At 46.0% G+C, this 16,091-nt stretch overlaps 6 non-coding genes across 6 annotated transcripts; 2 read left to right on the top strand and 4 right to left on the bottom strand.

Moving 5' to 3' along the window:
- The first annotated feature begins 6,666 nt into the window (after positions 1–6,666).
- On the top strand, positions 6,667–6,739 carry trnav-aac (transfer RNA valine (anticodon AAC)). The gene has a single exon. It is a non-coding gene; the product is annotated as a tRNA-Val (tRNA).
- A 2,359-nt stretch (positions 6,740–9,098) lies between these two features.
- Positions 9,099–9,170, bottom strand: trnae-uuc (transfer RNA glutamic acid (anticodon UUC)). Its single transcript has one exon. It is a non-coding gene; the product is annotated as a tRNA-Glu (tRNA).
- A 1,095-nt stretch (positions 9,171–10,265) lies between these two features.
- trnaq-cug (transfer RNA glutamine (anticodon CUG)) lies at positions 10,266–10,337 on the top strand. Its single transcript has one exon. It is a non-coding gene; the product is annotated as a tRNA-Gln (tRNA).
- A 1,825-nt stretch (positions 10,338–12,162) lies between these two features.
- On the bottom strand, positions 12,163–12,234 carry trnac-gca (transfer RNA cysteine (anticodon GCA)). Its single transcript has one exon. It is a non-coding gene; the product is annotated as a tRNA-Cys (tRNA).
- Positions 12,235–13,498: 1,264 nt separating this feature from the next.
- On the bottom strand, positions 13,499–13,570 carry trnae-uuc (transfer RNA glutamic acid (anticodon UUC)). The gene has a single exon. It is a non-coding gene; the product is annotated as a tRNA-Glu (tRNA).
- Positions 13,571–15,602: 2,032 nt separating this feature from the next.
- Positions 15,603–15,674, bottom strand: trnae-uuc (transfer RNA glutamic acid (anticodon UUC)). The gene has a single exon. It is a non-coding gene; the product is annotated as a tRNA-Glu (tRNA).
- Between the last annotated feature and the right edge of the window lie 417 nt (positions 15,675–16,091).

The raw sequence follows: 16,091 nt of genomic DNA, 5'->3' as shown, positions 1-16,091 counted from the left end.
AAGCCAGATATTACTATATGTAGATGACATCCTACTAGCGTCACCAGATAAGAAACCGTGTGAGGAAGACACAATAGCCTTATTGCATCAATTAGCAAAAGAAGGCCATAAAAGTGGGTAAAAGCAAATGATGTCCTTTTTAGGATTCACTAATTAGATGTAGATGTTGGATCCCGAACTATGCACAAATAGTACATTAACAAACTTAATGTACAAAACAGACTTAAAAATTATGTCACTCTTACAGTGTTTACAGCAAAACATTTATACAAACAGTAGATTTTAAAGGTGTGAAGTGAGACTGAGGTCATGTACTCAGTCTTACTACAAGAGTATGGTGCAAAGAAACGACCAATAGCGTACTACTCTTGTAAGCTAGATGCAGTAGCATGCGCCATCTTACATTGTGTGCGGGCTGTAATAGCAGCACCTATAGGCATGGAAACAAGTGCATGCGGTTTCTACCCTGCTATTAGACTAACATGACATTTTTGTCTCCTGCTAGACATCTGTCTTGCATGGCGACACTTTTGTCCCAACCACACTTAACACTTGAGCGATTCACCACGCTCAACCTGAAAAATTACAAGTAGATTTTGAGATATTGGCTGATATGCAACAACAAAGTCCAAAACAGGAAATTGACCACTGGCTTAGGAATAAAGCAACCCTGGACAAAAATGTTTATATGTCGACAGATAAGAAACCAATCTTGCCAAAAAATTGTAAAAGTGGGCTGATATTTTGAGCCATGGTGTTACACATGTCTCAACAGGAGGGATGTGTCACACTATTAACACCCACTTTAATTCGTATTTAAAAAATCGTATTCCAAAAAATTTTGTAGCACGTTTTTAACGTGTGCAAAACACAACGTCCAGGACAACTTGTGACCGAGGCGTGGCCAATTTCCAAAACCACAATATTAATTTCAAGTAATACACATGGACCTTATTGAGCTAAATAAAAGTGAAGGAAGGTCAGCCCTGATTCTTGCACCCCAGAGCTGTTGTAGATTGGCCTCAGATGGGATGGAGTAGGGGGTATGTGTATGAGATGGACCAGGATCCTGTTCCTGGACCAGATACTTGCTCATTCACCCCATTATCTTTATTACCTCCTGAGTTTAGTTTCCCAATGAGTGAATGGCCATAAATGCCTGAGACCATCCTGGCTTTGTGATTCTCCCACAATGATCTCTGAAAAGATAACACGAGACGCAGCACAGGATGCTGTGTCCTGACCTTATACTAACTTTACTAGTGGTTGACAAGTACTGATCACAGTTTAACATGGTATTCATCTAATCTGCATGGAATATATTTTCAATGAAACAGAATTAGACTACAGCAGTCACTTTGTAAATCAACTTGTAAAAGAAAAGAAAAAAAGGGAAAGGAAAACAGGAACAATGTTCCACATGGACTTAAAGAACCATAGCGCGTACCATCCCCAAAGTGGAGGACTGGTAGAATAGAAAATGCATGGAAGAAACAAAGTGTCCAAGGACACAATGTTTAGATCTTGTTAAATTACACAAACATAACGGCACAAATGGTTCGAGTCCATATGAAACATTGTTTGGTAAACCTTATAGGTTGACACAGTTCAGAAATGTGTAGAAAACTGATGACGATTCCACTTTGATAGAAGACATGAGATTGACACCAGGAGACTGAGTGTTGAGTAAAAGTGGAAAAAGAAAACACTGGCACTCTCCCAAGTGGGAAGGGCCTTATCAAGTACTGTTAACGACACCAACAGCATTAAGAATTGTAGAAAGAAACACTTGGATACATCAAACGCATTGTAAAGTAGTCATTGTTCTGACGAGGAAGGTAAAGACCAGTCTGTGATGCAGGGGACTTCAGAGTCCTAGACTCTGAGGCATCGTGCTGAGCAGTGAAGATTATAGCACATACCCTGGTCCAGAAAACCGAACAATGCATCCTAGTTCTAAGATCACTATTGTAACATCAGAATTGGTGTTCCTGACAAGTTGCAGTGTCTTCTTCTTTCCCATACAGTGCCTCAGTGTCTCGGAGTGGACCATGATCTTGATCGCACACCTCCACCCTTGCTTTACCAACAACAACTTCCTGATTCAACAACATGCATGATGAGTCCCCTCAGCTCATCAGCCATGCCATTGTGTCCAGTTTTATCTTCACCAAGACCTGAAGAAGATCCATCAAATGAACTGTGCTCTGACAGCAAACGATCACTTCCAGACTGAAAGTTCAGAAGATGTTTGCTGACATGGTGTTTATGGTGACAACGACAATCACATCACCAGCCACTAAAGTGGAATGTGGCCGACTCAGAACTGGGCAGGATCACACCTTTAATGCAAGGACAAGCCAAGCACCAGAAGTGGCAACAAATGGCCGCCTGCAAGGAGGACATCCAGAGGACATCAAGAGAACAGACGTGTGGTGTTGATGTAGAGACAAATACCACTATGACATTGTATATAGTAACATGAGCGGAACATGTGCAGTAGTGACATTACTGATTCCAGATCCATTTACCCTATGAGTGTTGACATGTTACTAAATGCTAAATCTTTGAAGCAGATGAACATCACCTCCCAAACTACTTCCAAACAAAAAGGGAGGTTTCAGACACCGACTGGATGACGAAAGACAATCCCACTGACATCGATGCCATCAGCGTGCCACGAGGGGTACAAACTAGTAAATCAGATTGCAGCGGGTTTGGAGGAAAATGTTATCCCATGGATAAATTAACAAAAATGTGGATAGGATTAACTTCCTCCACTATGACATACAGAAGCTTGGGAACTACACCGAGGCCGGACTCACAGCAATTGGAGAAAAACTCCATGCCACGTCACTCATGGCCTTCCAGAATCGCATCGCCTTGGATGGACTGCTGGCACATCAGCAAGGAGTGTGCGCCATGTTTGGCGACCAATGTTGCATGTCCATCCCCAACAATACAGATTCCACAGGAATGCTGATGCGTGCGATCTCTGGTTTAGAGGCGCTAAACACCAAGATGAAGAACACTGGTGTTGACACTGAGATGTTTGGTGACTGGTGGAGAGCATTTTGGGGACAATGGTCTCCTTACGTGATGTCCGTGCTTATTGCACTCGCTGTTGCCCTTCTTTTGTGTGCCTTATGTGGATGTTGTTGTATCCCTATCATGAAGGTTAGAATCACATGGACTGTGAATTTAGCCATGGCACCAATGACAACAAGGTAAATGAAATGTACCCCCTACTGGTGGCAGGTGGCAGCGATGACAGTGATGATGACTAGGACAGCTATTATAGATAAGCTCCTGACTTGTTTCTGACTTGTACTTTGACTCAGGTGACGAGAACACTTCCGTTTAAATGTAAGCACATTTTCTGACAAATATGACCTGCTAGGTGAAAACCTGAGAGGAGACCCAAGGAACAACAGCAAACAGATAAAAGCGTGATAAACAGGAGGGAAATGTTAGAATAAAATGTAGATACAGGTATTATTTTGTTAGTTATCAAACTTATATCCATTTGCTTAGACAATAGAAAGTGTTTGAATGTGCTGGAGAAGGAATGTTCCCGTGACCCTGATCAGAGACCCCCCAGTGACCCCCAGGTCCTGGAGGTGCCTGGATGAGCCAACAGCGACTCTGCAGATGCTCATGTTAATCCTGCAAGAATGTGTCAAGATAAAGAACTCATAAAACATTAAAAGTAATTGCTCTCACATACACACACACACATAGACAAACAAATACAGCTCGTGCAACTGCCTTCTCCACCCCCCCCTCCCCCCCTTAGAGTTGCACGACCATGTAGTAGGGACCCCCGAAAGAGAATAAAAGGAGAGGAGTGTGAACTGCATATTCAGAGTGGAGCGGCATGTCACTGGGTATGTGGTTTCACTCTCCTCGCTGCGAGTAAACTTTGAATATTGTTGTCTCTGTATTTCAGTGTTTTTACAAGTGTCACAGGAGTTTGAACCTGACACTTACTCTACAAATCAGTGGTAACCGTGGATCAGGATGAGGTCCCCAAACGACGCCAATGTCTGTGACAGCTGATGTTAAGGATCAGCTGATCAGAAGATACGTACTTGGTTTGTGTGCGGGGCCACAAGTCTTTCCAGTTCCAGTTAAAAGCCAGGCTCCTCATGTAGTTTCCATAGAGTACCAAGGGATTGTCCTGTTGCCCTCGTATTTTGAGGGCAAAAAGGAGGCGTTTGCAAGTGGACCTCAGACCTGGTCACCTGAACAGGGACTTGAATCCCGGACACTCAGATCAAACGTTTCATGTTCAGGTGACCGGCTCAACCTTTGTCTTGTCTGACCACAAACTTTTTTTGTCCAGAAGATATTTGGATTGTCCATGCGGGTAGTTTAAGACCTTTCGGGACCGGGGCCTCTTCATCTCTGCAAGCCCTCGGTGGAATTGTTGGGGTCACCTTGATGCGCTACTTGAGAACAATAAATCACGTACTGGGTTTCTTCACTATTCCATGATAAGAGACCAATCTAGAGAATGCGGCCAGGATTAGGTTTGGGGTATTTGTCTGACGCTGAGGGATAGATCCTGGACTCATTTACGATCCCACATCTCTTTTACAAAATACAAAGGATTCCTTGGAGAATGCAGGTATCGACTCTGCTACTTCTCGCATGCTAAGCAAGCACTTTACCATTTGAGGTAATTCCCCTGGTTTGGGGTATTTGTCGGATGCTAAGGGGTAGATCCAATCCCAACATCTCTTCTACAAAAGGCAAAGAGCTCCTTGGAGACTGCGGGCATTGATGCCACAACAAGACAAGACAAGGTGCTAGAGGGGAGAATGCAGTTAGGACTGGGTTTAGGTTAGGACTGGGTATAGGGTGATACCGATGGCTGTGTTTGGCCTAGATATCGGGATTGGGGCCCGGATTACTATTCGCTACTTGGGAACATTTCATCAAAAAAACAAAGGAGTTTATGGAGAATGCGGGCATTGATCCCGCTACCTCTCACATGCTAAGCGAGCGCTCTACCATTTGAGCTAATTCCCCTGCTGATGCAGCGTTGGCAGAGAAGGTCCAGTCTCATAACTATTTTGGTTCCTTTGCTGGAGTACGTCAAAGCGACACAGTCTCTGCCTATCAGAGTGCAGCCATGATGCAGTCCCTGGTGGTCTAGTGGCTGGGACTTGGTGCTCTCACCACCGCAGCCGTTGTTCGATTCCCGGTCAGGGAACTGACATTTGGTTAGGTTTTGAGTGGAGATAGGATTTGTCTTAGTCCTCGGTCGAACGGTTCGGGTCATCTTTCAGCGCTATCTGTGAACTGCTGTCACTGCACATAAAAACTATTCCAAGTCCGCCAATCGAATCCCGGTCTACCTCCTGATGGTCTTTACGTCTTTCATAAATGGGGTGTTAAAATGTGAATTTTCAAAAGGAACAAAGACAATCCATCTGCAACCTGGTCAACGGACACGTAAACAGTGCAGGTACCCTCCTTTGTGTGGCTCCATTTCAGTGTCCTCCGTTGTCAGCGAACCTCACAAGGTCACAGTTTTTTCCTGATCAGGGCACCGTTTTGGGTTGTGTGGATGAGTGGTCTAAAGAACCAGATTAAGGCTCCTTTCGCTCAGGAGCCACTGGTTGAAATCCCACCGCTGTCATTTTCCTGGTCAGGTCCATTATCCACGACTGGAATGATTTGGTAGCAAAGGACTGTCAGATTGTACAACACAGCTGAGCACTTGGAGAAGAAGATGAATAGAGGTCTTGTTCTCCCGGACTGGTTGTTGCAACCCTGCTCAAGGTTCAACGTGACATACAAAACAGGAACTCCCCGTCTGGGAATCGAACCGCGCAATCTTCCATGTGACAGGCGGCGATACTGGCCACTATACAAACAAGGACTGCTGTTGAGGCGATGTAGTGTCGATTGGCCAAAGCGGGATTCAGAACAGGCTTGTGGCCCATGACCGTTTTTATGGTAGCTGGAGACTTCAACCAGTGAAATCCTTCCCATTTTCTGTAGCTCTTATCCTCATCAATGGACTGTATTCCCCACCCGTTACCAGCATGGGGACATTCCAACCCAAGATGAGAACACACTGGACCAGGTACACAGCAACATACGTGGCACAGACACAGCTTCACCCTGCCCCCACTTTTACCCACGACTGAAAAAGCAGAGCACCACCTTAGAAGCTGAAATACTCACTTTGGAGAACGTTAGACTGAAGTTCTAAAGGTCCCTGGTTCAAGCCCGGTTTTCAGAACAATCCCTGTTTATGTTGTGACTTGGCAAATAGTTTGAAAAAGCTTATTGGCTGGCTGAAAGGACCTTAACTTCATTCTTCAAAAGGCCGGACATCCAGCCATCCAGACAAGGTTAGAGGAGATTACAAGCCTATTTACAAACCATTGACTCCAAGGGCACAAGTTGAGTCCATCGAGATATCAAAGTGACCCCGAGGGTGGCTAAGGTGTTTCTTTCAAGCCGCGATTGTGATGTCTTGTTTTGTTGAAGAAAAGCCCATTATTTCTGGAACAATTTTCCCTACAAGGAGACATCTTTGTCCATTTGGACAATTGTCAATCTGCCCCCACTTTGGACACATCGTCGTGTTTCATTGTTTGGCAACTACTTTGTGACTTCACCAGTCCCCTTAAAAGCCCCTTCTTTCGGGTTTCCATAGTGTAGTCGTTATCACGTTTGCCTAACACGCAAAAGGTCCCCAGTTCGAAACTGGGTGGAAACATGGCCTTTCAAGTCCTTCTTTTACAAAAAAAGTCAAGGTGATAAATAGGAACAAGGACATGTGCTTGATCTCTGAAGGGACTTGAACACTCAGATTTAAAGTCTGATGCCCTACGAAGTGAGCCCCCAGGCCTTTGGTCAAAAGACTTGTTTTTATGTATTTGGAATGAAATGTTTTCTGCATGTTGAACAATTTTCAACAGGAAAGATATCTTTCAGATGTATCAATAAAACTGCTGAATCGCCCAACATGGGGCTCGAACCCACGACCACGAGATAAAGAGTCTCAAGCTCTACCCACTGAGCTAATCGGGCCTTTTGCTGCTCTAGATATAATTTTTTGTTCTGTTTTTATTGACGTGGCCATCCTGATGTTTGATCAATTCCACAGCTGACCTATTTTCTCAGGTAACAGAAGGATGGCCGAGCGGTCGAAGGCGCTGCATTCAGGTTGCAGTCTCTAATGAGGCGTGGGTTGAAATCCCACTTCAGACAGTGCGGGGCTGCAAGTCTTTCCAGTTCCAGTTAAAAGCCCGGCTCCTCATGAATTTTCCACAAAGTACCAAGGTGTTGTCCTGTTGTCCTTGTATTTTGAGGGCAAAAGGAGGCGTTTGCAAGTGGACCTCAGACCTGGTCACCTGAACAGGGACTTGAATCCCGGACACTCAGATCAAAAGTTTCATGTTCGAGACCAAATGGTCCTTCGAGCCAAATATCTTCCCAGTGACCTGCAAGATTCAGAGGGAGGCAGGGATGTTCTGTGCCTGTTCTGAACCAACAAAGGTTGACGTCTTGATGGGTCATCGAGGTCCAAAAGGTTTACTTAAACAAGTTATTCCTTGTGCACTAGTTTCAGCCCCACATTGGGCGGTTCAGCACTTTTGGTGATACATCGTCAAGATTTCTTTCCTGTGGAAAATTGTGCAACATGCGGAAAACATTTCATTGATGAAGTGGAATCGATGCCTGCATTGTCCAAATGGTATATTGTGTCTTTTTCCTGCTAAACAAGCATTCTCCATCTCCAACATCGTACCTGATACTTTGATTAATTGCATTCTAATGATGTTTCCTAAAAACACAGGTGGTGTCAAAGCTACTGCATTGGTATAGTCCCATGAGGATGGGATTCAAACCCATGCACGCAGAACACAGTGGATTAGTAGTCCAGCACCTTAACCTCTCGGTCACCTCATCTCCTGCAGGACCTTTGTTGACATGGTCTTGTTGACTGAAAATGAGTCCCAACATCTGAATTAGTGTTTGGTAATGCAGAAACTGTGGTAGCCTAGTTAGAACCCAACCTTAAACTCCAGGTTATTTTGTTGAATGACTAGTGGCACAGTGGATGACGTGTTGTCTACGGGTTAGACAGCTGTAATCATATCGTGGTTCGTACTCATTGTTGTGTCCGCACCAACCCTGGGTCATGGCAGGTGTGTGTTGCTTTTGTTATTGTCTTGTCTAAAAAGTACTTTTCTCTCAACCCAATTGTAGTCCTGGCGAAACAGTGACAATGCAGAAGCTAACCTTAAATGACAGGTCCTTTTGTTGTACGAATAGTGGGGCAAAGGATAACTCATCTCAGAAGATTCAAGTTTCAACTCCTGGCTAGCTAGCAAATCTTTTCAATTAACCAGACTCTAAAATTCAATTTTTGCTCGCAGACAAATTAGAAGCAACTGGGAGCAGCAATCAGCACCTTCGAGTCAGAGTTTTTGGTTCTTGCCCGGAAAAGGATAACTCTGCTCATGAGGTGCTCGGGTGTGTTGTACAATCTGACAGTCCTTTGCTGCCAAATCATTCCAGTCGTGGATAATGGACCTGACCAGGAAAATGCCAGCTGTGGGATTTCAACCAGTGCCCCCTGAGCAAAAAGAGCCTTCATCTGGTGCTTTAGACCACTCATCCACAAAACCTAAAACGGTGCCCTGATCAGGAAAAAACTGTGACCTTGTGAGGTTCGCTGACAATGGAGGACACTGAAAAGGAGCCGCACAAAGCAGGGTACCTGCACTGTTGACGTGTCCGTTGACCAGGTTGCAGATGGATTGTCTTTGTTCCTTTTGACAATCCACATTTTAACACCCCATTATTGAAAGACGTAACAACCATCAGGAGGAGTGAGGTTTATTGTGAGGACCTTTAGAACTCCAGTCCAACGCTCTCCCAAGTGGGCTATTTTAGCTGCGATGGGGGTTCTGCTTTTTCAGTCGGGGCCTAAAGTGGAGCTGTGTCTGTGCCATGTACTGCCGTCTTCGCCGACATGGCCTCGGTACTGTGGGCGACGAGTTCGCCTCCTGGTGGGAGGTTGACGATCTGGCGACTCTATCTCCAGTCAAAACCTAGCCAAATGTCAATTCCCTGACCGGGAATCGAACCCGGGACGCAGCGGTGAAAGCGCAGAATCCTAGCCACTAGACCACCAGGGACTGCTTTAGGCTTGCACTCAGAAAGGCAGAGTCTGTGTCGCTTTGACGTAGTCCAGCAAAGGAACCAAAATAGTTATAAGACTGGACCTTCTCTGCCAATGCTGCAACAGCAGGGGAATTAGCTCAAATGGTAGAGCGCTCGCTTCGCATGTGAGAGGGAGCGGGATCAATGCCCGCATTCTCCAAAATCTCTTTTGTTTTTTGTGATTAAATGTTCCCAAGTACCAAACACTAATCCGGGCCCCAATCCCGATATCTAGGCCAAATACAGCCATAGGTATCACCTTGTCTTGTCTTGCTGTGGGATCAATGCCCGCAGTCTTCTAGGAGTTCTTTGCCTTTTGTAAAAGCGATGTTACGATCGGAAATGAGTCCAGGATCGATCCACGTGGTAGACCCGCGTCCGATTCCCGGCCAATGCAACAGGGCAGTTTTCATACCTTTCATCGTGAAAAAAAGTGCCAAGACCGTTTTCAGGACCAACTGATGACCTCTGAATTCGATCAGAAACGTCACACCTCTCGACCTGAGACTCTCCACCTGAGACTCTCCACCACAAGACTTGATTATCTAATCCAAATTCTGTCAATAGTGGCATTCTCAGCCACAACCTCAATGAGACGCCGTCGAACGCTCGGCCGTACTCACTAGCCTCAAAACAGCAAGACCTTCGATAGCTCAGTTGGAAGAGCGGAGTACTGAAGTGGTTCAAGCTGGCATCCTTAGGTAGCTGGTTCAAGTCCGGCTCGAAGGACAAGCCCTTTGCTCATGTTATGTCTGCCAGGAAAGAATGGCAATACCGTCTTGTCTGAAGGACCTCCACTTCCCTGTCGATGGAGTTGGACTTGAGTCTTTGTCACGCAGTCTGAAATTGGCAAACTGAGAAATTCTGATTGAGTGATCAATGCAGTTTGTCTATTTGAATACATTTAATCTCAACTCCTGTTGGAAAAGGACCAGCCATTTCCGTGAGAGCACAAGACCCCTGGATTGTACCCAAAAATACTTTGTGCTCATCAAAGAGGAAAGTTGGTGTCCTGGTTTGCAAAGCCTCCATTGTTACGCCAGAAGGTGCCAGTCACATCCAAAACAAAGGGTTCCATGGTGTAATGGTTAGCACTCTGGACTCTGAATCCAGTGATCCAAGTACAAGTCTTGGTGGAACCTACTTGCCTTGCAGCAATCTAGTGTTTGGACTGTGTCTTCCTTTAACAGTAAGAGTATGATGACTTATTGACTTACTCTACAAATCAGTGGTAACCGTGGATCAGGATGAGGTCCCCAAACGACGCCAATGTCTGTGACAGCTGATGTCAAGGATCAGCTGATCAGAAGATACTTGGTTTGTGTGCGGGGCCACAAGTCTTTCCAGTTCCAGTTAAAAGCCAGGCTCCTCATATAGTTTCCATAGAGTACCAAGGGATTGTCCTGTTGCCCTCGTATATTGAGGGCAAAAAGGAGGCGTTTGCAAGTGGACCTCAGACCTGGTCACCTGAACAGGGACTTGAATCCCGGACACTCAGATCAAAAGTTTCATGTTCGGGTGACCGGCTCAACCTTTGTCGTGTCTGACCATGAACTCTTTTTGTCCAGAAGATATTTGGCTTGTCCATGTGGGTAGTTTAAGACCTCAGTCCATCTTGGAGGTGGACATTTCGGGACCAGGGCCACTTCATCTCTGCAAGGACAAGTAGAGTATGCCAGAAGATTTCTCTGCCAATGCTGCAACAGCAGGGGAATTAGCTCAAATGGTAGAGCGCTCGCTTTGCATGTGAGAGGTAGTGGGATCAATGCCCGCATTTTCCAAAACCTCTTTTGTTTTTTTGTGATTAAATGTTCCCAAGTACCAAACACTAATCCGGGCCCCAATCCCAATATCTAGGCCAAATACAGCCATAGGTATCACCCTAAACCCAGTCCTAACTGCATTCTCCTGTCTAGCACCTTGTCTTGTCTTGTTTGGGATCAATGCCCACAGTCTCCAAGGTGTTCTTCACCTTTTGTAGAAGAGATGTTGGGATTGGATCTACCCCTTAGCATCCGACAAATACCCCAAACCAGGGGAATTACCTCAAATGGTAAAGTGCTTGCTTAGCATGCGAGATGCAGCAGAATCGATACCCGCATTCTCCAAGGAATCCTTTGTATTTTGTAAAAGAGATGTGGGATCGGAAATGAGTCCAGGATCTATCCATCAGCGTCAGACAAATACCCCAAACCTCATCCTGGCCGCGTTCTCTAGACCAGTCTCTTGTCATGTAATAGTGAAGAAACCGAGTCCGCGAGTTATTGTTCCCAAATAGCGCTTCAAGATGACCTCAACCATTCCACCGAGGCCGAAGACAAATCCTCTCTCCAGTAAAAACCTATCCAAATGTCAATTCCCTGACCGGGAATCAAAACCGGGCCGCGGCGGTGAGAGCACCGAACCCTAGCCACTAGACCACCAGTTATTTTGTAAAACAGGGAATAGAAAGGCCATGTTTCCACCCAGTTTTAAACAGGGGGCCTTATGCGTGTGAGGCAACCTGGATAACCACTAATTTATGGAAAAATTATGAGATCTGACCCCCACTGGAGGAGTTCAAGGTACCTTGGCGTCTTGTTCTTGGCATCTAACATGACAAACAACAGTTTACCAGTTGATCTACGTTGGATGCTCCACTGGTCCGCCACAGTGATGTGGGAGCTGAACCCAAAGGCAGAGCTCTGGTCCGATGGTCCTGAGCTTTGAGTCAGCATGGAAAAGATAAGATCGTGGGTAAAAGCAGCTGAAATGACTTTGTTTTGTGGTGCGGCTGGACTTTCTCTTAGACATCCGCGAGGAAATTGGACAAAAGCCACTGCAGAAATTTCATGTCAGTGTGAAGAATGTAGAAAGGAGCCATGCAAAAAGGGAAACAATCTCGAGTTATATTACACCGAAGTTGTTGCTATTATGAGCCATGCATTCATGTACTCTTAGACTATTCTTAAACCAAAGGAGTGCATCAGGGGGCATCCGGATTTGAACCGGAGACCTCTTGATCTGCAGTCAAATGCTCTACCACTGAGCTATACCCCCTCTCACACACCAAGCATGGTTACACGATGGGAACCATCTGCATATGCACTAAACCAGCACACATCCTCATGGTGACTGGGAGAATTGAACCAACAAAGGTTGACTTCTTGATGGGTCATCGAGGTCCAAAAGGTTTACTTAAACAAGTTATTCCTTGTGCACTAGTTTCAGCCACACAGCCTAGTTAGAACCCAACCTTAAACTCCAGGTTATTTTGTTGAATGACTAGTGGCACAGTGGATGACGTGTTGTCTACGGGTTAGACAGCTGTAATCATATCGTGGTTCGTACTCATTGTTGTGTCCGCACCAACCCTGGGTCATGGCAGGTATGTGTTGCTTTTGTTATTGTCTTGTCTAAAAAGTACTTTTCTCTCAACCCAATTGTAGTCTTGGCGAAACAGTGAAAATCCAGAAGCTAACCTTAAATGACAGGTCCTTTTGTTGTACGAATAGTGGGGCAAAGGATAACTCATCTCAGAAGATTCAAGTTTCAACTCCTGGCTAGCTAGCAAATCTTTTCAATTAACCAGACTCTAAAATTCAATTTTTGCTCGCAGACGAATTAGAAGCAACTGGGAGCAGCAATCAGCACCTTCGAGTCAGAGTTTTTGGTTCTTGCCCGGAAAAGGATAACTCTGCTCATGAGGTACTCGGGTGTGTTGTACAATCTGACAGTCCTTTGCTGCCAAATCATTCCAGTCGTGGATAATGGACCTGACCAGGAAAATGGCAGCTGTGGGATTTCAACCAGTGCCCCCTGAGCAAAAAGAGCCTTCATCTGGTGCTTTAGACCACTCATCCACACAACCTAAAACGGTGCCCTGATCAGGAAAAAACTGTGACCTTGTGAGGTTCGCTGACAATGGAGGACACTGAAAAGGAGCCGCACAAAGCAGGGTACCTGCACTGTTGACGTGTCCGTTGACCAGGTTGCAGATGGATTGTCTTTGTTCATTTTGACAATCCACATTTTAACACCCCATTATTGAAAGACGTAACAACCATCAGGAGGAGTGAGGTTTATTGTGAGGACCTTTAGAACTCCAGTCCAACGCTCTCCCAAGTGGGCTATTTTAGCTGCGATGGGGGGTTCTGCTTTTTCAGTCGGGGCCTAAAGTGGGGGAAGGGTGAAGCTGTGTCTGTGCCATGTACTGCCGTCTTCGCCGACATGGCCTCGGTACTGTGGGCGACGAGTTCGCCTCCTGGTGGGAGGTTGACGATCTGGCGACTCTATCTCCAGTCAAAACCTAGCCAAATGTCAATTCCCTGACCGGGAATCGAACCCGGGACGCAGCGGTGAAAGCGCAGAATCCTAGCCACTAGACCACCAGGGACTGCTTTAGGCTTGCACTCAGAAAGGCAGAGTCTGTGTCCCTTTGACGTAGTCCAGCAAAGGAACCAAAATAGTTATAAGACTGGACCTTCTCTGCCAATGCTGCAACAGCAGGGGAATTAGCTCAAATGGTAGAGCGCTCGCTTCGCATGTGAGAGGGAGCGGGATCAATGCCCGCATTCTCCAAAATCTCTTTTGTTTTTTGTGACTAAATGTTCCCAAGTACCAAACACTAATCCGGGCCCCAATCCCGATATCTAGGCCAAATACAGCCATAGGTATCACCTTGTCTTGTCTTGCTGTGGGATCAATGCCCGCAGTCTTCTAGGAGTTATTTGCCTTTTGTAAAAGCGATGTTACGATCGGAAATGAGTCCAGTATCGATCCACGTGGTAGACCCGCGTCCGATTCCCGGCCAATGCAACAGGGCTGTTTTCATACCTTTCATCGTGAAACAAAGTGCCAAGACCGTTTTCAGGACCAACTGATGACCTCTGAATTCGATCAGAAACGTCACACCTCTCGACCTGAGACTCTCCACCTGAGACTCTCCACCACAAGACTTGATTATCTAATCCAAATTCTGTCAATAGTGGCATTCTCAGCGACAACCTCAATGCGACGCCGTCGAACGCTCGGCCGTACTCACTAGCCTCAAAACAGCAAGACCTTCGATAGCTCAGTTGGAAGAGCGGAGTACTGAAGTGGTTCAAGCTGGCATCCTAAGGTAGCTGGTTCAAGTCCGGCTCGAAGGACAAGCCCTTTGCTCATGTTATGTCTGCCAGGAAAGAATGGCAATACCGTCTTGTCTGAAGGACCTCCGCTTCCCTGTCGATGGAGTTGGACTTGAGTCTTTGTCACGCAGTCTGAAATTGGCAAACTGAGAAATTCTGATTGAGTGATCAATGCAGTTTGTCTATTTGAATACATTTCATCTCAACTGTGGTAGCCTAGTTAGAACCCAACCTTAAACTCCAGGTTATTTTGTTGAATGGCTAGTGGCACAGTGGATGACGTGTTGTCTACGGGTTAGACAGCTGTAATCATATCGTGGTTCGTACTCATTGTTGTGTCCGCACCAACCCTGGGTCATGGCAGGTTTGTGTTGCTTTTGTTATTGTCTTGTCTAAAAAGTACTTTTTTCTCAACCCAATTGTAGTCTTGGCGAAACAGTGACAATCCAGAAGCTAACCTTAAATGACAGGTCCTTTTGTTGTACGAATAGTGGGGCAAAGGATAACTCATCTCAGAAGATTCAAGTTTCAACTCCTGGCTAGCTAGCAAATCTTTTCAATTAACCAGACTCTAAAATTCAATTTTTGCTCGCAGACGAATTAGAAGCAACTGGGAGCAGCAATCAGCACCTTCGAGTCAGAGTTTTTGGTTCTTGCCCGGAAAAGGATAACTCTGCTCATGAGGTGCTCAGGTGTGTTGTACAATCTGACAGTCCTTTGCTGCCAAATCATTCCAGTCGTGGATAATGGACCTGACCAGGAAAATGCCAGCTGTGGGATTTCAACCAGTGCCCCCTGAGCAAAAGGAGCCTTCATCTGGTGCTTTAGACCACTCATCCACACAACCTAAAACGGTGCCCTGATCAGGAAAAAACTGTGACCTTGTGAGGTTCGCTGACAATGGAGGACACTCAAAAGGAGCCGCACAAAGCAGGGTACCTGCACTGTTGACGTGTCCGTTGACCAGGTTGCAGATGGATTGTCTTTGTTCCTTTTGACAATCCACATTTTAACACCCCATTATTGAAAGACGTAACGACCATCAGGAGGAGTGAGGTTTATTGTGAGGACCTTTAGAACTCCAGTCCAACGCTCTCCCAAGTGGGCTATTTTAGCTGCGATGGGGGGTTCTGCTTTTTCAGTCGGGGCCTAAAGTGGGGAAGGGTGAAGCTGTGTCTGTGCCATGTACTGCCGTCTTCGCCGACATGGCCTCGGTACTGTGGGCGACGAGTTCGCCTCCAGGTGGGAGGTTGACGATCTGGCGACTCTATCTCCAGTTAAAACCTAGCCAAATGTCAATTCCCTGACCGGGAATCGAACCCAGGCCGCAGCAGTGAAAGCGCCGAATCCTAGCCACTAGACCACCAGGGACTGCTTTAGTTTTGCACTCAGAAAGGCAGAGTCTGTGTCGCTTTGACGTAGTCCAGCAAAGGAACCAAAATAGTTATAAGACTGGACCTTCTCTGCCAATGCTGCAACAGCAGGGGAATTAGCTCAAATGGTAGAGCGCTCGCTTCGCATGTGAGAGGGAGCGGGATCAATGCCCGCATTCTCCAAAGTCTCTTTTGTTTTTTGTGATTGAATGTTCCCAAGTACCAAACACTAATCCGGGCCCCAATCCCGATATCTAGGCCAAATACAGCCATAGGTATCACCTTGTCTTGTCTTGCTGTGGGATCAATGCCCGCAGTCTTCTAGGAGTTCTTTGCCTTTTGTAAAAGCGATGTTACGATCGGAAATGAGTCCAGGATCGATCCACGTGGTAGACCCGCGTCCGATTCCCAGCCA

This window comes from Doryrhamphus excisus, chromosome 5 (genome assembly GCF_030265055.1).
Source record: "Doryrhamphus excisus isolate RoL2022-K1 chromosome 5, RoL_Dexc_1.0, whole genome shotgun sequence".
In the NCBI taxonomy this organism is placed as follows: domain Eukaryota; kingdom Metazoa; phylum Chordata; class Actinopteri; order Syngnathiformes; family Syngnathidae; genus Doryrhamphus; species Doryrhamphus excisus.
Note: the sequence above shows the minus strand (reverse complement) of the source record. Positions and strands in the feature narration are given on the sequence as shown.